The sequence below is a fragment of the Aegilops tauschii genome, chromosome 2 (genome assembly GCF_002575655.3).
Source record: "Aegilops tauschii subsp. strangulata cultivar AL8/78 chromosome 2, Aet v6.0, whole genome shotgun sequence".
NCBI classification, from domain to species: Eukaryota; Viridiplantae; Streptophyta; class Magnoliopsida; order Poales; family Poaceae; genus Aegilops; species Aegilops tauschii.
In genome coordinates, this window is record NC_053036.3 from 9,434,183 (window position 1) to 9,448,854 (window position 14,672).

The 14,672-nt window shown below is 52.5% G+C and overlaps 1 pseudogene; it reads left to right on the top strand.

The window, feature by feature from the left end:
• The first annotated feature begins 3,650 nt into the window (after positions 1 to 3,650).
• On the top strand, positions 3,651 to 5,136 carry LOC109772696 (disease resistance protein RGA2-like; annotated as a pseudogene).
• The last annotated feature ends 9,536 nt before the right edge of the window (positions 5,137 to 14,672 follow it).

Consider the following 14,672-nt stretch of genomic DNA (forward strand, 5'->3'; position numbering starts at 1 on the left):
AAGAAAGAGGGAATAATAGGGAGTAGTGTTGGGTTTAGTTTTAGAAGGTCGAATATTTAGAAGGAAGGTGGCCATGTGTAGGGCTTCAGCCCAAAACTTGGGAGGCATAGATGATTGAATGAGGAGAGTGCGAACTATATCATTGAGGGTGCGAAGAGAGCGTTCTGCTTTACCATTTTGAGGGGAGGTGTAGGGACATGAGAACCTAAGCAGGATGCCATGTTGTAAGAAGAAAGTACGATTTTTAATGTTATCAAACTCGCGACCATTGTCACATTGGATAAAGCGAATTGGGAGGAAGAAGTGAACAGACACATAGCGTTGAAAATTAAGGAAAAGAGAATGGACCTCGGATTTGTTGCGTAGAGGAAAAGTCCAGACAAAGTGGGTGAAATCATCTAGAATAACAAGGTAGTATTTAAAACCCGAAACACTTGCAATGGGAGAGGTCCATAAATCACAATGTATTAATTCAAAGGGATAAGTGCTACAAGAACTAGAGGAACTAAAGGGAAGACGCACATGTTTGCCTAATTGACAAGACTCGCAAAACACAGAATTATGAGAGTCCCTATTACATGGTATGGTAAATTCACTAAGCATAGAAGCTAAGACGGCGGGGTTGGGATGGCCCAAGCGACGATGCCAGAGATCGACGGAGGCCAGCATGGATGTTGGAGGGGTGGCGGCAGGAACTCCATTAAGAGAATAAAGATCACTGGAGCTATTGAAGCGAGCGATCTCGGCCTTGGTCAGGTAATCCTTCACAGATAAACCAAAAGGGTCAAATTCAGCCGAAACTAGATTGTCGCAAGTAAATTGGCGAACAGAGATAAGATTTTTAATGAGGGCGGGTGCAACTAGAACATCGCGAAGTAAAAGAGGTTTGGTGGAAGAGGGAAGTTGAGCCTGACCAACACAATATATAGGAATAGATGATCCATCTCCAAGGATAATGGAAGGGAAAGGAGATTTAGTGCAAGAAGATAACCAATTACTAGATGCAGACATATGACTAGAGGCCCCTGAATCAAAGATCCAATCCGTACCCGAGTTTCCTTGTGCAGCAAAGTTATTCATGGCCTGGAGAAAGGCAGCTTGATCCCAGCTCGGCGTCGCAGGTGAGGGTGGCGTCGGAAGCAGTGCCGGCGGATACGATGGTGAAGGCAGTAGGGACGGCTGGGGAGTGTAGTAGGCATTGGCCGGCTGTGGTGGGGGTGGCGTCGGGAGCAGGGCCGGCTGAGGTGTGTAGTAGGCGCCGCCGTCGGTGCTGTAATGACCATAAGGAGCATACGTCGGGGCGGCGTGATAGGCATTGGCCGGCTGTCGGGGGTTGAGAACCCCGGGAGCACCAGTAGGCGGCCGAAGGCCGGGTTGCCAGGCACCTGAGTATGCCGGCGGAGCACCGAGGGTGGACGGAGCGGACCAGGGCATGGGCCATGCTTGAACAAGCCCCGTCCAAGGATCATGAGGAGGCCGCCATGCAACCGCAGATGGAACACTGGTGGGTGGTGCAGGACTCGGTGCTGGTGATGTCGTAGGCGGAACCGAACGAGTCGACGGCGGCCTGTAGATAGGGTTTTTGCCGCGGTAGTTCGGACTAGGACGCCAGCCTGGGGGCGGTTGAACAAATGACGATGCGGACGGCCCGGCGGCAGGAGCCGGCCTGGAAGGCGGCGCTGGTGTAGACGACAGAGGAGGACGAGCCGCAGCATGAAAGACCTTGGGGCGAGAGTCCTTGCGAGCTTGTGTTTCCGCCGCGAGTTGTAGCAAGGAACGAACTTCAGCGAAGGTAGGAGGGGTCCGTACCATCGGTATGAACGAGGCTTGCTTGTCAAAGTCTTCGCTGAGGCCGACGACGACGATATTGATTAGCTGTGAGTCGCTAACTGTATCGCCGAGTTCGCGGAGCTCATCACCAATGGTCTTAACGCGCTGGCAGAACAGGTTCATCGGGGCGTCTCCTTGCACCATATTGCGAAGCTCGGTGTGGAGAGCGTTTTTCCGAGCGTCGGTGTTGCTTTGGAAGAGCTGACGGAGGGAGTGCCAGATGTTGGCAGCGGTGGCGCCGTCGTGATCGAGCATGTTGAAGGTCTCGGTGGTGATGCAGGTGTAGAACCACTAGACGATCGCGAGATCGTCTTTCAACCATTGCGGATCGTCGGGGCGGGGAAGACAGTTGGCGGCGAAATGCGAGCGCAGGTTGCAGCGGCTGAGGTGGAGATCGAAGAGATGTCTCCAATGGTAGTAGTTGTGGGCGGCGAGATCAAGAACTATGTGGATGTAGGGGCTGACGTCGGAGATTGTGTCAGCAAGAGATATTGGTGCGGCGAGGATGGGTGCAGGGTAGTTTTGTGGAGCTATGATGAGGGCCGAGAGAGAAGCGGCCGCGGCGTTGGCAGCCTTGGCGATGAGTGCGGCCCGGCGCTCGAAGTAGCCGGGCGGCGGCGGCGGCGGTGGCGTTGACGGAGCCATACCCTAAACCCTGTGACCGGTATCTGATACCATGAAAGCTGAATAAAATTGTTGCTTATAGATGATTTGGTGCGGCATACAAGAGTATATAAGAGGGTACAAACCGACTTGGGATAGGGGTACAAAACTGACTTGGACTAGAAGTCGTATACCATAATGACTACTCTAACAAAGGATACCCCCTCATAATTCAGCTGCTCACTTTGTTACAAGCCATGCCCCGGATACACATGAAGTTAGTGCCATGCTAGGGAGTAAGCGACGGGGAGTGCCGATCTAATATTGTTGCAGAACTCGTGTAATGTAAAATCTTGTCGTATTTTCTGATACATGAGCATTAGATATGTTCGCGTGGCCATATATAGCATCATCTTAAGTGGCAGTTAGTACTACTACTCAAAAGATCTAGCTAGTATTAATAAGGTGGCCAACTAATGAAACATAAATTAAACTAAGAAGAAAGAGGTCTATGAATCATCATCAGGTAAATCCTTAAATAACTAGTAATTCAGAATTACAAAAGCTTTACCATTGCAGAGAGCAATCAGGTTTGTCCATCAACAGAAGCGTGGCCATGAAGAACACATATGGCGCAACAGTTTTGAGCCTTGAAGAACTGGTAGATATATCTTCCAAAAGATTGATTACTCAGGAAGTAACTTCAAGTTTGCTGTTGTGTAACATAAATGATATGCATATTTATTGTATGAGAATATAGTACACAATGGTAGCCTTTGTTTTCTCAACCTGGATTCAAACATCCGTGAGGAATATCATTAAAAAATAATGACGCCGTCATCTCCAAATGCCAAAAACAGGTTAGTGTGGAAGAATATTAATTTAGACGTACCTACTGTGACTATTAAAAATACAAGTCAATGTTTTCATGACGCTTGGGCAGTTGGCTAGTCATTCTCACATGTTTTTACGAGGAGCCCAACTAGTGTATTCCTTGGGGGTACTAGACCAATATATAGTACAAATACAGGCAGTTTATAAAAGATACATGTTAGCAGCCGTCTGCCACTCACTCTTGAACTCGTCGCAGTCAATAGTCTGGGGACTTTTCTATTGTGTGCGGAACTCTGCAAGACTTGACAGATGCTAGTTAATTTGTCCAGACTACATAGAGATCGACCAGTAGCTCTCCTCATCGGCCGCTCTTCTTGCTTGCCATGGAAGCTACCATATCTGTAGTCACAGGTGAACTAGTGAGCCGTTTCATCTCCTTCCTGAAGAACAAGTACTACTCATCTTTGAGAGATGCACAATCAGAGGAGAAGGTGGTGAGGAGATTGCAGCAGCTCCTGATGAGAGTCAGCATCATCGTCGAGGAGGCAGATGCACGGTACATAACAAATTATGGGATGTTGTTGCAGCTAAAGATGCTCTCGGAGGCCATGTACAAAGGGTACCGTGTGCTGGACACCTTGAGGTATCAAAACCTCCAAGACAGTGCGGACACTAACGAGGTTAGCATCGATGACCCATCAAGCAGCAGCTTGTATACATCCATTCCTTTCAAGCGTTCTCGAAAAAAAAATTGAGAAGCATGACATGGCCATGCACCTCGAGTCAGATGGTGCCTTGGAAAGCTTAGAATTTGCTGTTGCTAACATGGCAGAATTTGTTGTCCTTCTGAGTGGATGTGAGCGCATGTCTCGTAGGCCATATGATGTTTATCTTTACACCAACAACTTCATGTTCAGCCGGCATGCTGAAAAGCAAAAACTATTGAGCTTCTTGTTGGAGCACAACAATCCTCCTGGTGATCATGCACCGACAGTTCTTCCAATCATAGGTGGTTTTGGAGTTGGAAAGAAAACATTGGTTGCTCATGTGTGTGCAGATGAAAGGGTTCGCTCACGCTTCTCCTCTACTTTGCACATGAATGGAGACAACCTCTTGACGACACTGGACCATGGAGGGGCCATGTTTGACATGATGTTGGTAGTTATAGAGTTTGCTTCTGATATAGGTGACGATGACTGGAAAAAGTTTCACTTGTTTCTCGTAAGAATGAGCAGAGGAAGCAAGATCATCATCATAAGTAAACTGAAAAGATTAGCCCGTTTTGGATCAGTGCAACCTATTTTCCTAAGTGCTTTGCCTTATGATGAGTTGAGGTATCTTTTTAAGACCCTAGCATTCGGGAGTGTAGACCCTGCAGAACATCCACAACTAGTACAATTAACAGATGCATTTGCCAAGGAATTATATGGTAAGCAAGGTTCACTTGTAGCAGTAAATACGTTCGCCCATGTGTTGAGAATGAACCTCACTGTTCAGTTTTGGCGTTGCATATTTGGTAAGGGGATAAGACATGTTAAAAGAAACCTCTCCATATATGGTGCACACCCAAGCAAGCTTAAAAAACAAGGCCTTCCAGTCGACATAACGGACTTTGCTTTGCATCCACTTACCATGACAAGTTATACAAGTAATCTTCCAATCAAGGAGGAATCACCAAGTGTGACATTTGGAGAGCTTCTAGCAGATCCTAGTGTTAGGCCAGAAGGAGACTTCACTCTGATTGAATATGAATCAAGGATACCCCCTCATAAATCATTTGTTCATTTTGTTACAAGCCGGGCTCAGGATACACATGAAGGAAGTAGTAGTACCTTGCCAGGGAGGAAGCGACGGGGTGGGCCAATCTAAATTTTTTCTGAGATTGTGTAATGTATGTAACTCTTGTTGTATTTTTATAAACAGATGTGTTCATGTATTATACTGAACAAAATGAATTACAGATCTCAATCAATGTACCGTAAATTTGTATTAAGTATTTGTTATGAGTGGGGGTCCTAAATAAATTTCAGAATAAAGGGCAGACCCCAAGTATTTTATAGCATGGACAAGGGGAGAACAGAAGGAAAATTTGTGTCTTTTATCAGATCCAACAATCCACCTCCTGCTCTTATTCGACAATCAACATCAGCAAAAGTGTCCTCTCCTCACTATCTGTAGCCAGTCTCGGCAAGGATGGCTTACTAGTGAAACAGGAAATTAAACTAGCAAGAAAGGGGTCTATGCATCATCTATACGTGTTTTGCTCATACCGGTGCATATAAAAGAGCAACAATACTACGTGTGTTTAAACTCCATGGTTCCATTCCATCTAATCAAGCAACGCAAACGCTGCATATAAAAGAGCAAAGCAGCGGAGCTCTGATTTTTCCTGTGCCGTGGCGTGGAAGTGGATGTGGACGCCACAAAAATCAGATGAGATCAGACTACGGTCTGCTCGCAGTGGACCTGGCCAGGCGCCTCCCTCGCCTGGCTTGAATCCGGCTACGACCATGGGTCCACCATGGCTGGGCGGCGGTGCAGCTCGCCATGGTGGTTTGAGGTTGGGGGAAAGGATTCATTGCTGGTAGACACTGACCACTGGGCCCGCGGGAAAACGGAAACGGTTTGGCTACGTGAATGGCAGAACAAGTTGGGCCGAAATGTCTGTCAGCCGAGAAACAAAATGGACTCTAGCTTAGGCTTAATAATCCTTTCCTGGGCCGGGATGTTTTGGGCTGGGCACTAGAAACCTGGAAAAAATATATCCAAACCCCAGCCCGGCCTGAAATATATGCAAAAAAATGGGGAGCAGAGCAACTACTTTTTTTTGCGAGAGAAATTTTCAATCTATTCATCAATCATTTTTTTAGAAAAGGAGGAAGACCCCTGGCCTCTGCATCTGGGTGATGCATACAACCATTTTATTAATTATTAACACAAGACCTTACAAAGTTATACAACAATAAGACTAAAGCCACCGTCTAAGCAACATCTGTCGCTACTCCTATCCAGTTGATGAAGGAGCGCTGATAGTCTGGGCCTAATACCAAACAGGTCTCGCAGCCAAACCTAACATCTAAGACCTGAGATCCCAACCAGGACGCCTGCCGGGTATGGGCACCCACCAGTTCGGCGTGCTCCTCAACAAGGACACCTGCCGGGTATGAGACCGCCGCAGCCACCTGCCACCAATCCATCTTCAGAGCTGTATTGCTGCATGTACCTTGCCCGGTCTGGCCGCCGCCGACGCCACCACGACGCCAGACGGCGTCGACCTCCTGCGCGAGTCCATCATCGCACATTAGACGCCTAATCTCCAGGATGCCATGCCATCGAGATCCGAAACCATGAATGTGTATGATGAAGCACCACTCCTCTTGTCACCTCCAGCCATCACTTGCTCCAAAATGATGCCCCCATGAGGGAAAGCGATACTAAGAACACCATCATCGTCCGATCCGGGAGACCAAGATCTAGGGTTTCCCCCGGAGCATCCCGAGCCTGATGACGCCAACTGCAACGACGATGCCTCTACAAGGAAACGACATCAAAGATGCCGCCATCGTCCGCCATGACCGTAGTCGGCGCGATTTTCATCGGCAGTTGCGCCACCGGGCGTACGCCACCGGCCTCGCTGGTCCCTTCAACCTTAGCAAACTCGAAAATGATGCCCTGAAGAGGGACTACGACGCAAAAGCATCGCCATCGCTCGATCCCATGGAGATCTAGGGTTTCCCCCGGAGTTGCCCGAGTTGTCAAAGACCAGACAAGGATGGAATCCCGCAGATCCGTCCAGCTGTCGACGTATCACACTCGCCATCGCGCCGATCATGACCCGGAGACCAAGCTCACGCCTGGGCCCAGATCTGGCCGCGCCACCGCCGATCTGGTCACGCCGCCGCCGTCACTGGCGACTGTGGCGCCCCAGATCTTGAAGCCGCTTGCCATGGGGTATGGGATCGCCGGAGCGCCGCCAGCCCCCGCCGTGACGTCCGGCCACACGCCACGCTCCAGCCCAGGGGCGTCGGCCCGCTCCAGCTCCTCACGAGCGGGAGGGCACCTAGTCCCCGCCGTCGCCGGCGACGGCAAGGCTTTGCCTGGCCGCGCCTTCGGGCAGCGGCGAGGGAGGAGGAGGACGAGAGGGGTAGTCGGGGTGACGGGATCTGGGGGCCTCCCAGCCGCCGCACCGGGGCGACTCGGGAGGAGGACGACTAATCTATTCATCAATCATGGCAGTACAAAGAATACAAGAGGTAATAAAGATTACAACCAGGTCTATGGACCGCCTAGCGACGACTACAAGCACTAGAGCGAGCCGAAGGCGCGCCGCCATCATCGCCCCTCCATCACCGGAGCCGGGCAAACCTTGTTGTAGTAGACGGTCGGGAAGTTGTCGTGCTAAGGCCCCAAAGGACCAGACGACCAGCTCACCAGAGCAGTAACCATCGCTGATGAAGGGAGTTGTAGACCGGAAAGATCAAACCTGAAACCACATGAACGCGAAGACGAACAAAAACTGGATCCAAATAGATCCACCGAAGACCAGCACCGATCGAATCCCATGAGATCCGACGGAGACACACCTCCAAACATCCTCTGACAACGCTATTCGCATGATCAGGATGGGGATAGGATGTTGGAGACATTATTGCTACCGAGGGACATCGCCGCCACCACACAGCCCCAATCAAGACGTTCAACCTAGCAAAAACGAGAACGGGGTCCCTCCCGCCGGTGGGGGGCCGAGATCCTCCGCACCTCCATAGGCGAAAGGCCATCGAAGGTGGGGCGGATCCGCGGCGGCGTTGACTGGAGGAAAAAGGAGACTTTTCTTGAGGAGGAAGAAAAAGGTCTATGGTAGCAAAGCAACTACCTAATGGTTACCATCCCCTCGAGAAACAAACTAACAGTTACCAGCTACCACCTGCGGGGGCTCCCGCAAGGGTCACTTTTTTGGCATGGGAGCGTTTGACGTTCATAAAAAAGGCAAACGGGCGACATCGATAAACCAGAGGAGATGGGGGAGTATTTGACAAAAAACTACTGCAATTGCGGTTGTCGTTCCACTAAACTACAACTTTCAAATTCTTGACCAAAAACTACCAATATTTTTTTCTAATTGTGTGACTAAAAACTACCAAAAATGATTGATGACCGTTTTAGATGATCTAACCATGTTTATGACAAGTGGGACGCACCCGTCAGAATTGATGTGGTAGAGAAGTCAACACTATTTATTTTAACCGTTTTGTTGACCGTTATGACGGGTGGGGCCCACATCAACCTTCTTCTTCTTTCTCCTCCTCCTCTCTCTCGTTGGCATTGCAACAAACATCCTATGTGGATGGGAGGGAAGCAGGTCGTCTCCTATGACGCGCCCGTTGTGAAGACGCCCCCGTCGCTCCCGACTAAGGAAGATGGTCTACAGGACCTCCCGCACCTCATGCCTGAGTGGACGGCGACGACAACCACTTGTCTTCCCGCGGATAGCTATGGCCGGCTCGGTCGAATTCACGTCGTCGTTGTCCACGCCGGCGAGAGGAGCGCCGTCGCCGTCACCGACTCCATCGTGGAGCTCGAGCTCATACAGGGATCCGAGGAAAGGTGGCATCGACATGTCGGCAAGCAGCTGGCTGGGCTGCATCTCGCGTGCCGCTGGCCGTGCTGCATCTCGCAGGCCAGCAGCGCACCAGCCAAGTTAGCACACGAGCAGCTCGTGTGCTAGCTTGGCTAGCTTGCTTATGAGCAGGAGCAGGAGCAAAGCAGTGGTCGCCATCATCTTCTCGTCCTTGAGCTCGTCAGAAAAACCATGGTGACAAGCTCCGCCGGGGACCAGTGACCCGCCGTCGCCGCCGGCCGCCGGTGCCCACGCGACCCGCCGTCACCGTCGCCGGTCACCGCTGCACTCTGCTCCCCCGCTTCCGCAACCTCCTCCTTCCAACCCTAACCCTACCCGCCGTCGCCGCTCTCCATAGCCGCCGCTGCTGTCCCGTGTCGCCGCCCTTCCCCACCCCCGCTTCCGCCCTCTCTCCCTCTAGCTGCCGCTGCCGCTATTGTCCATAGCCGCCGCCGCGCCACCTCCGCACTGGGCCACCGCATCCAGCTGCCGCTCCTCTGGCCGTCACTACCCAGGCCACCGTCGCGCCCACTCCAGCCGCCGCCGCCGCCCTGGCCACCACCGTGCCTCCTACCCCAGCCACCGCCGTCGCCGCTGCAATGTCTTCTGCTGCGTCGTCTCCCTTCGGCCCCATGTACGCGGGCGCGTCGTCCCCCTTCACCCACATGCAGCCGGCCCCACCAATGGCCGGCGGCCACGCTCCGCCCGCCCCGGTTCAGCCCCTCGGCGGCTACACCACGCCGCAGCTTTTCCGGCGGGCCATCCGGCCTACTTCGACGAGCTGTAGCAGCCGACCGGTGCCGGCTCCGCGGCTCTGCCCGCCCCGCCGATGGCCGACGGCCATGCTCCGCTCGCCCCGGTTCAACCCTACGCTGGCTTCGCCTCGCTGCCGGTCTCCCGGCCATGGGGCCCTACTCCTTTGGCTGTCCTGCACTCGGCCCCATCACCGAACAACTTCGGCACTGGCGGCGCTTGGTACATGGACTCGGGCGCCATCGCCCACATGACATCTCATCCCGGTACCCTAACCTCCTTCACTCCGGTTCATACTCCTACTCGCATCACCGTTGGTAACAGTTCCTCTCTACCTATCACACATGTTGGTCGTACTTCGTTTCCTTCCACATATATGCCTGTCACCATGACTAATGTTCTTGTTTCTCCTGATTTAGTTACGAACCTTGTCTCTGTTCGTCGTCTTGCTCGTGAGAATCCCATTACCGTTGAATTTGTCGGTTTTTCTGTGAAGGATGCCCGTACTCGGATGGTCCTTCACCGTTGTGATAGTCCTGACGAGCACTATCCGGTGCACTCCTCCGCCACCGCCTACACCACCCAAGTCGCCCCCGCCGCAGGTGTCGACCTTTGGCATGCTTGTTTGGGACACCCGAACCCCACCACTTTGCGTCAAATTCTTCAGGTTTTTCATTCTCGTGCAATAAGATCGACGACCATACTTGTGAGGCTTGTCGTATTGGCAAGCACGTTGGTCTTCCCTTTAGCGCCTCTACCACTATTTCCACTTTTCCATTTCAGTTATTGCATAGTGATGTTTGGACATCCCCGGTTACGAGCAACACGGGCTACCTATACTATTTGGTGATCTTAGATGATTTCTCTCATTATGTGTGGACATTTCCTCTTTGTCGCATGTCCGACGCCCTTTCCACACTCACCGCCTTTTATTCCTATGTCACCACACAGTTAGGTCGTCCTATCCTTGCATTACAAACTGACAACGGAAAGGTGTTTGACAACGTCACTGTTCGTAACCTTCTAGCCTCTCACGGCACTATCTTCCGCCTCACTTGTCCCTACACGTCCCAACAAAATGGCCGTGCTGAGCGTATCCTTCGCACTCTTAACGACTGCGTCCGCATGCTGCTCTTTCACTCTAACGTGCCTCCGGGGTTTTGGCCGGACGCTCTCGCCACCGCCACCCTCCTCATCAACATCCGTCCGTGTCGCCCACACTTGAACTATGCCCCTCACCATCTCCTCCTTGGTGCGCCCCCATCTTATGATGGCCTTCACATCTTTGGTTGTCTCTGCTGTCTTAGCATCGCCGCCACGGCGCCTCATAAGCTTGCACCTCGCTTCGTCGGTTGCATCTTCCTCGGCTACCTACCGAACACCAAAGGATACCGCTGCTACGATCCCGTCTCACATCGTGTATTCACCTCCCGGCACGTTTACTTTGATGAGAAGGTGTTTCCATTTCAAGAGGTACCTTCCGTCGCCCCGTCACCGCCGGCAACCGGCGGCCCTCCAGCGACCCCGTCAGGTGGATGGCCCTGCTCGGTTCTTGGACCGCCTCCGGGCTTCGGCGGTCCTCGCACCGCGGGACGAGCTCTGCCTCACGCCCCCACACCGCCCTCGCCGACTCCGTCAGGGGCCTCGGGATAGCCCGCCTCGCCGGCCGCCGCCTCGCCGGCATCTTTGCTGGCAGCCGCTGCGTCGCTGGCCTCTTCGACGGTCGCCCCGTCGCCGGTATCTTCACCGGCCACCTCGGGCGCCTCGCCGGCTGCTTCGCCAGCTGCGTCGCCGGCCGCTTCGCCGACCGTCTCGCCGCCCGCCTCGTCGGTCGTCCCGGCGCTGCCGTCTCGCCCCATCACACGGGCCCGCACTGGCGTTCACCGTCCGAGTCTGCGGTACTCGAGCGACGAGTACCTCCTCGCCACCTCCACCGCGGAGCCGTCCCCTATTCCTGCGTCCGCTGGCGCCGCCCATCGTGATCCTCACTGGCTTGCCGTGATGCAGGAAGAGTTGGACGCTCTCCAACCGAACCGCACCTGGACACTGGTTTCCCCACCTCCTCGCGCCAATGTCATCAGCGGCAAGTGGGTCTTTCGTCACAAGACCCGCTCGGATGGTACACTTGAGTGCTACAAGGCTCGTTGGGTGGTTTGTGGTTTTCGACAGCGCGTTGGAGTTGACTTCACTGAGACATTTATACCGGTTGTCAAACCGGGCACGATCCGCACCGTCCTCCAGCTTGCCGTGTCCCAAGGCTGGCCAGTTCATCAGATGGATGTCTCCAACGCCTTCCTCCACGGCCATCTTGAGGAGCAGGTTTATTGTGAGCAGCCCACCGGTTTCGTCGATGCATCTCTTCCTGGCCATGTGTGTTTGCTGTCCCGGTCTCTCTACGGGCTCAAGCAAGCGCCTCGCGCCTGGTACCAGTGGATCGCCGGGTTTCTTTAGACACTGGGCTTCAGCGTCACTCGCTCGGACGCCTCACTGTTTGTCTACCGCCATGGTGACACGAGTGCATATTTGCTCCTCTACGTCGACAACATCATCCCGACGGCCTCCTCCGCAACTCTTCTTCAGCAGATTACTCTCCGGCTGCATGACGAGTTCGCCACCAAGGACTTGGGTGCTCTACATTATTTCCTTGGCATTGAGGTTGTTCGGCAACCGGATGGCTTCTTTCTTCATCAACAGAAGTATGCGCACGAGCTCCTTGAGCGTGCATGCTCAACTGTCACCCTGTTGCTACTCCTGTTGACACGAAGGCCAAGGTTTCTGCTCTTGAGGGCTCGCCAGCGTCGGATGCTCCCTTCTACCGGTCCATTGTCGGTGCACTTCAGTATCTGACTCTCACCCGACCGGATCTACAGTATGCTGTTCAGCAGGTGTGTCTCCACATGCACACCCCTCATGACTCCCATTGGACTCTCGTGAAGCGGATCCTCCGTTACATTCGCGGCACGATGACTCTTGGGCTCACCCTCACAGCGTCCACACTTCTCTGGAGATGGTGGCCTACTCCGATGCGGACTGGGCTGGCTGCCCCGACACCCGTCGGTCCACCTCTGGCTATTGCGTTTACCTCGGTCCTTCACTCGTCTCGTGGTCGTCCAAGCGACAACCCACGGTATCGCGCTCCAGCGCGGAGGTTGAGTACCGAGCTGTGGCTAACGCTATTGCCGAGTGCACCTGGCTACGACAGTTACTTTAGGAGCTGCATCACGATGTCTCCCAGGCTACAGTTGTCTACTACGACAACGTCTCTGCGGTGTACCTCTCTGCCAACCCCGTTCATCATCGCCGGACTAAGCACATTGAGCTGGACATTCACTTTGTGCGCGAGCAGGTGGCCCTTGGATGTATTCGGGTCCTCCATGTTCCGACTGCACAACAGTTCGCCGATGTGATGACGAAGGGACTGCCGACATCCACCTTCGAGGAGTTTTGTTCCAGTCTCTGCATCACTGGCGCCGCTTCGACTGCGGGGGGTGTTGAGTATATTGTGTACGTGTATATTGTGTATTGGGCCCACCTCCTGTTTACTCTGTATAGTTGAGTTTGATGGCCCCCCTCTGCACTGATATATACGTGTGTGGTGCATCGATCAATGCATTGTGTTTGCACAACCTATACTTCATATTCTACATTCACCAAGGGGCTGCCATCAGCTAGCCTGAACGTCTTACCGGGCGACGTTCGGACTGCCGCGGGGGGGGGGGGGGGGGGGGGGGGGTGGTTGTCACGTGTATTGTGACACAAGTATGTACCGAGTCTCTGGGCTACTCTCTCTCTGCATATGTAACAGCCTATGGCAATGGAATACAATAGCGGCTCACATCTACTGTTCTACTAAAACATGGCTGTATCGGATCAAATTTCCACATGATATGTCACCAAGTTCTCAATAATTCACGAGCAACCGCCTCGGGACCCTTCTCTCTGGAATTTGTAGAATGAGACTATGTGCTTCTCATCCTTCCGCTAGTCAAGCCAATGGTTTCCATCGCCTCCAAACCTTGGATGTAGGTTTGGCACGTCGATATGTTGGGATGCATCGTCGTGTCGGCTTTGGGCTTTTCTGGTGCTGACACCAGGACCTGTAAGGAGTAAGATGTTGTGCTTGAAATAAGGGTCTCTCGACCCTCGCTCTATCTCGTCGAAGGCTTAGCCGACACTACAAATGGCATGTAGAGTTTGACTTTTTAGCAACAGTTGACCGACGATTTGGCATGCTGCGGTTGCGACGGCAAGCCACTGGGGAAGGACATCGGCAATCATTATTGCAGGCTAGACGATGAGGCAGAAAAATATTGCCGCCTCTTTGCGGTGGTTTGGCTTCATCCACAAATCCAGCGCTGAAGAGGCTTGGGAAGCAAGTCCGAAGCCTTTGGCCGATATTTTTAATCGATCAAGATCCAGTTCTTCTGATCTCGTGGCTGCTGCGGTTCACTAATGCTTCTAGGCAAGGTGTTTCAGTACATCCAAGGGCTCAGTTCGGCCAGCGGTGCTCTCCTTCTTCAGCGACGTCGAAGGACTTGGGTGCTTGGTGGGCATGACGAAGATGGAGCCCTCCAAGGACCCTTTTGTGTTTTCTGTTTTCTATGGGTCTTGGCTACTGTGTTGTTACTATTCGATAGTGTCATTGCTTGTATCCTTCTCAGGTTTCTCTACTTCTATGCGTATTTGCAATATTCCTTACTCATATTAATACAAGTAACGTATGCCTATGGTTGTACGTGCTCAAAAGAAGACTCAAAGCTTCATCCTCTTTCCACGTGCACCCAACTCACCTGCTTCTATATCTCTCGGCAAAATAAAATTGACATGTCTATTTTATATAATACTTTTATTGTGACCATAGGTCAGCCTAGAATTACCGCAAAATAATTTCAAAAAGGAGAAAGAATGAGCAGAGTAGATCTGCAGCGACCTGTCTGACTTGTGCTTTTTTTTTGCGGGAAGTCTGATTTGTGGTTTAAACTACCAATATTTGCCATTTCCTATTCATATAAATGTGTTATCCATATATAAATTA